The 6,463-nt window shown below is 43.5% G+C and overlaps 1 long non-coding RNA gene across 1 annotated transcript in view; it reads right to left on the bottom strand.

Annotated features, from left to right (window-relative positions):
• The window catches only part of LOC109394611 (uncharacterized), a 15,102-nt gene extending 12,333 nt beyond the window's left edge, over nt 1-2,769 (bottom strand). Inside the window, exon 1 of the long non-coding RNA XR_002126481.1 lies at nt 2,312-2,769. This is a non-coding gene — a long non-coding RNA (uncharacterized LOC109394611). The remainder of the gene's footprint in view (nt 1-2,311) is intronic.
• Nucleotides 2,770-6,463: the final 3,694 nt, after the last annotated feature.

The raw sequence follows: 6,463 nt of genomic DNA, 5'->3' as shown, positions 1-6,463 counted from the left end.
CAGCTGCTGGCCGTTCACTGTAGCTTACGGGAGCCCACTGCAGCCTACGCCGTCGTCAGCGAGTCATGGCAGTCCAGCTCCAGGTCGAGTCGTTGTTCACCATCTTAGCTGTAGAGGGCGCAGCATCACTGGCCTTAATGTGGGATCCGAACTGGGGCCCTGCTGCTCAGAGTTGGTGTCCCAAGAGAACTCTTAACCAACACGCCACTTGGCTGGCCCTTTGTTTGCTTTTTTATTTAAAGGTTTAATTGGGGAAGGGAACAGCCAAGTTGTTGTCCTTCAATTTTAGTTGTGGAGGGCACAGCTAGCTCAGCTCCAAGTCTAGTTGCCATCCGGCCGCTCATTGGCAGCTGGCAGCCACTCAGCTCAAGGTGCCATGTTCAATCTTAGTTGCAGGTGGGCCTAGCCCATCATTCCATGCGGGGGTCAAACTGGAAACCTTGTCGTTAGGAGCATGTGCTCTCACCAGCTGAGCCATCCTGCCACTTGTTGGCAGCTCAGCTTAGGCACAGCTCACTAGCCCATGTGGAAATCAATCCTGCAACCATGTTTCTCAGAGCTCATTCTGTTAACCCAACTGAGCCACTCGGCTGGCCGGGCCCCATAAGGTCAATCTTCACCTTAAGTAAGCCTGTCTATTGTCTTTTTGCACCTAAAATGCCATCCTTGGAATGTCAGTAATCCCTTTTTCTAGACCAGAGCAGGAAACTACAGAATTCCTCATTATTATTCTAGTCTGTTGATTAACAGCTCCATGTGAACTATTAACTGTCCTGCACCCACCTCTGTAAAAGAAGTACCTGTCTCTCCAATTTACTTTTATCCAATCCCAGAGATTTCCCCACTTTGTTTTCTCCCACCTCTTTAATCTACCATCAGTGCATTTCATGTAATCCTCTTTTGATTCTATTGAAGGGACCCCAGCCCAGACCCTAGGCCGGACAGATTCACGTTAAAAAATCATACTTCAGCTACTCCAGCTAGACTCTAAGAAATATTAAAAATGTTTTGCTGAAGTAGTTTTGCCACAACTGGCTTTGACTGTTTCACAGGAACTAACAGCTCTTTTTGCTTCTGTACACCTGCTTTGCTTCTGCTGGGGAATAAAAGGTTAAAGAAAAACATTCCTCAGTTCCCCCTTCTTCCCCTCCCCACGCCTCTTTCTTAACATAACAAAAGGCCTTACAACATTCCCCTCCGCCTCTATCTTAACACTTCGAAGAGGTTTTTGCAGCAGTTTTTGCAGCAGTTAACTTTAGTTTCTACCTATATCTCTAAGGAACAGGTTGTGCGGTCAGCTCAACCCAGTCACGATATACTGTTAAGACATCTGAACATAACCGCACTGTTGTGACAGCAAGATGCGGTTTTAGCTGAAATAACTGCACATTCTTTTTGGCTTCTGTAACTTACTTTACTTATAGCCCTGCCTTATAAAAACCCTACCCCCTGAGTCTTGGGGGCTGTTTTTCCCTTAGTCGGAGAGACAGTCGCTGAACTTAGCTTAATAAAATCTTCAGAACCCTAATTTGACATTCAGCCTCTTTATTGATTATCTGGACCCAACACTATGTATAAAATAAGCTGCAAACCTCCATTTTGCGGAGCATTTTTTCAGTTCGTTGAGATTTTGCTTCCTGGCAATTGTCAGTTTGGCTCAAATAAACTCATAAGCTTTCTCTTAGGCTGGATGTTTTTCATTGACACTACAAACCACATTCTGTACATTGTTAAGACAGGGGATTGTAAAGGTGGCACTAAATAGCCTATTTTGAGATTTGGATCTCCGGTATAATTTGATTTAACAAGTGTAATTTAGCTTGAGACTTTTTGAAAGCTTTCTTTTCTTTGTCTCTTAAGAATCCTGCTTCCTATACATTTAATATGCAGTTTCAATGGTTCTGTTTACTTAGACCCAATGCTGGCCCTGTGATTTGGGAGAGGTTTTGCATCTGTATGGGATCCACTCCTAGTTTCAAATTAAATCTACATAACATAGGCAAAGGTTGTGATAACCAGTTTAACCTAAGCACCTTCCTCCACCCCCAACTACTGGCCAAAGCACTTGACATCCTGGTTAGAAAACATAAAACTTGAGACCAGACAGACTCGACGCAGGTTTGCAGTAGTTTCCAGCAGATTCTGCCCAGCCGACCCTTGTCTTACTTTAATAAATATTCCTTCTGTATTTCTACGTGACTCGTGAATTCTTTCACGGCCCCATGAGCAAGCAGACACAACATACCTTACAAAAGTTAAACATAAACCTGCCCCTATTTTTGCACCATATAGAAGTTAAATATAAACTTACCATTGTTCTTTCCTCCTTTTCCCATACCAAGAAATTTCTTATAGAAACAAGAAATCACATATAAACCTTAACCCAGCAGATGGAGAGGGTCTGTCTTCACTAGCAATTAGAGACTGCTACTCTGTCTGTGGGATGGCCTCTTCTTACTCTCTGCTAAATAAACTTACTTTCCCTTTAAATTCTATATTGGCTCATATCTGAGTTCTTTCCCACATGAAGCTGTTATGGGAGTCTTGGTTCTTCTTACCAATGCAGTGAAGAATCAAAGTTCAGCAAGCTGATTAATACTCAAGCAGGGTTTATTAGCAATACATTCTCAGGGAAGAGAATGGGCCTAGCAAGGTGGGGGAGAGAGCGAGCACGAGCGAGGGCTAGAAGAGAGTGTAGAGAGCCCTTGTCCCGAGTGATGAGTCAGAAAGAGTCAATAAGAACAAGTCTGGAAGCTAACAGGAATGAGCCTAAAGATTAACTGATGAGTTAAAATAAAAAAGAATGAGTCTGGGAGTGCGTAAGAATATGGTTAAAGATTAACCACTTAAGGGCCAGCCGAGTGAAGCGATGCTTAAGAACTGGCTTGGGATGCCAGAGGGCCCAGGTTCGGATCTCACATATGAGGACCAGTGAACACTGCCCTCCACAGCTAAGATGCTGAACAACAGCTCAACCTGGAGCTGGGCTGCCATGAGTCACCGGCGACTGGGTAGGCTGCAGTGGGTTGCCATGGGCTACCGTGTGTGGCCAGCAGCCAGCGTGAGCGGCCAGCAGCTGCAGTGAGCAGCTGTCCAGAAGCCGGCGACTGATCTGCCTCTCCAGGGAAGAGCGCAATGATGGTGCCAACTTGGGCAAGTGAAGCAACGTCCTCCACAACTAGATTGAAAAACAAAAAACAACAGCAACTTGTCTGTTCCCCTTCCCCAATCCCCCAGCACTGTTCCCATCCCCCCAATTCCCCAATAAAAAAAATCTTTAAAAAAAAGAAAAGATTAACCACTTAAGCTCTGAGTCCCCAGACACCTATAGACTGACAAACACCAGGACAATTTTGGGAGGAAGCCAAACAAGACAATAGTTCTCAGAAGGAGCCAGCGGCAACTGTAAACAACTCTAAGATAACTAGCCCCCTGCATCCAGCATAAATAAAAAAATAAAACCCGTACCTCCCCTCACCTAGGGGTAGCTGTCCTCTTCAGACACTGCCGGGGGTGTTCTTTCTCTGCTCAACCTTCAATAAAAAACTTGCTTTACCTTGTTTTCTGAGTCTGTGGATGCTTTTATCTTTTGCGAATGACCAGGGGTTAATCCTACTCCAATACACCGAGGACTCATATTAGTAATAGTTTGCTGGTGAGGGAGTTACATATTGGTTTGGCAGGAAAAGTGGTGCATGCTCTTACATGGGAGAGTGTGACCTCCTAAGATGGGTGGAGGTCTGTTGACTCAGATCCTTCTCTTGCTCCAGACCACCTCCTGTCATCTGTTGTAAAAACAGATAATAGCTGGTGGGCTGAGTGGCTCAGTTGGTTAAGAGCTTGCTCAAGAGTTTGAGCTCTGAGCAACAGCGGTTCAAGTCCTGGCCTGAGCTGAGCAGCCGCTGAGCTGCCAACAGGTGGCAGGATGGCTCAGCTTAAAAAAAAAGAAGACAACGGACAGTGGCTGGAGGCAGTTAATCAAAGCTAATTGAGAACTTTTTCTTTAGGCACTATGGACCTCCTCCCACCCCTCCTGCTGCTACATTTTCTAATCTCTACCTAACAAAGCCAAGAATGTTCTTGGCCCAGGCTTGAGTCCCTACTCTGGTTGATTCGCCCTGCCAGAATCAGACCCAGTTCAAATATGGAGTGGAGGGAGGGTTTTTCCACACCAACAAATCTCTGACACCAGCTGGGTGTACTATAATTTAACTCAAGTCTGACACCATCTACCCAGAAATAGCATCAGATCCTACAGGTTAAGAGTACAGTCTCACAAGACATGCTACCCGTGCCCCACTCCCATCAGATGCCAGTTGCAAGTCCAGGTTACCACCTGTGCTTCTGACCAACTATCTATAAATTGGAGGTCCCAACAACTGCCTCTTTGGATTTGATTAATTTGCTAGAGGATCTCACAGATCTCACAGAAACATTTTACTTACTAGATCACTGTCCTGGTTGCTCGCGCTCATGGGTTGTGAAACATTTCACAAGGCACAAAGGAATAGAAGTTAGAAAGTTTATTTAAGAAGAGAAACACTGACAGAGGTGTTGCAGGGCAGGGGCAGAGGTGTGGGGGGTGGTCCTAGGGTAGACAGCTGCCCTGAGTTTCTGTTTAGCTGGGGTTTCATATTCTTCAACCAGGATGCAAACTGCTTCAGCCTGTAGTGGAATCTTCTGTTGTGTTCGGTTATGTCCGTTGGGGTGGGGGAAGGTGCCATTAAACTTGTTATTGCAACTTTGCATACGAAGTCTGACAATTACGTTTGTGAACTTATTGCAACGATGTTGCTAACCTTTTTTGATATCAGAGGGATTATTCATTATGAATTTATACCAACTGGACAAACAGTTAACTGAATTTACTATTTGGAAGCGCTGAAAAGGCTGCATGGAAAAGTTAGACGATTTGAACTTTTTGCCAACAAGTCATGGCTCTTGCATCACAACAACTCACCAGCTCCCATGGCACTGCCTGTGAGAAAGTTTTCAGCCACTAAACATTACAAGATTTACTGTCATTATACTTAAACCTATTTTAAAACACCAAAAAATGATTGTATTGGAACACCCTCCCTACTCACCTGATCTGGCCCCCAATGGTTTCTTTCTTTACCTGAAGATAAAGGAAATATTGAAAGGAAGATATTTTGATGACATTCAGGACATCAAGGATAATACGCTACAGCTCTGTGGCCATTCCAGAAAAAGAATTCCAAAATTGCTTTGAAGTGTGGACTAGGTGCTGGCATTGGTGCATAGCTTCCCAAGGGGAGTACTTTGAAGGTGACAGTAGTAATATTCAACAATGAGGTATGTAGCACTTTTTCTAGGATGAGCTGGCGAACTTAATTGTCTGACCTCATATTTTGTCTGGTATAAAAGTATTGCTACGTCAGCGTTTTTGTTTGTTTGTTTGTTTGTTTCCATTTTCATGAAATATCTTTTCTCATCCCTTTACTTTCAGTCTGTGTGTGCCTCTTGATCTGAAGTGAATCTCTTGCAGGCAGCATGTATAAGGGTCTTGTTTTCTTATCCATTCAGCCATTCTATCTTTTGATTGGAACATTTAATCCATTTACATGAAAGTAATTTTTGATAGATATGTAGTTATTGTCATTTTATTCTTATTTTTGAAAAAAAGTTTTTTTTGTAAATCTAGAAAAAGTCCTTCTAAGAGTCCTTGTAATACTGGTTTGGTGGTGATGAATTCCTTCAGCTTTGCTTTGTCTGGGCAGATCTTTATCTGTCCTTCAATTCTAAATGGTAGCTTTGCTAGGTAGATTAATCTTGGTGTAGGTCCTTGCTTTTCATCACTTTGACTATTTCCTGCCAATCCCTTCTGGTCTGTGATTAGTTTTCTAACTTTTTTTCAAAACTTGAAATTTCACTCTGCAGCCAATTAGATAGGCAAGGTTGATAGAGAGGAATATCTGAGAGAGGACTAGTTTTGTAAGTGGTTAGTTCAACACAAATATTTTTTATCTTAACACAAGCTTGTGAGTTTGGAGATTCAGAAAATAAGTATGTTGACCTTCTTAGTTATTTATTACATATTACTGCATTACCATTATCTCAAAACTCTGTGACTTAGAATAATAAACATTTATTATCTCACACAGTTTCTGAGAGTCAGATGGTTCTAGCTCAGGTCCCTCATGAGGTTTCAGTCAAGATGTTGGTTGGGGCTGCATGTGCTGAAGGCTTGTCTGGGGTTGGAGGGTCTGTTTCTAAGATGACCTCCTCATGGGCTATTGGCTGGAGGCCTCAGTTCCTTACTGGTTTGTGGCCAGAGGGCTTGGTTCCTTGCCATATGGACCTCTCCACAGAGTTTCTTGGGTGTCCTTATGATGTAGCAGCTGACTTCTCCCAGAAAAACAGCGAGAGAGATATTGAGAGAGAGAGAGAGAGAGAGAGAGAGAGAGAGAGAGAGAGAGAGAGAGAGAGAGAGAGAGAGAGA

This window comes from Hipposideros armiger, unplaced genomic scaffold (genome assembly GCF_001890085.2).
Source record: "Hipposideros armiger isolate ML-2016 unplaced genomic scaffold, ASM189008v1 scaffold_431, whole genome shotgun sequence".
Classification (NCBI taxonomy): domain Eukaryota; kingdom Metazoa; phylum Chordata; class Mammalia; order Chiroptera; family Hipposideridae; genus Hipposideros; species Hipposideros armiger.
Note: the sequence above shows the minus strand (reverse complement) of the source record. Positions and strands in the feature narration are given on the sequence as shown.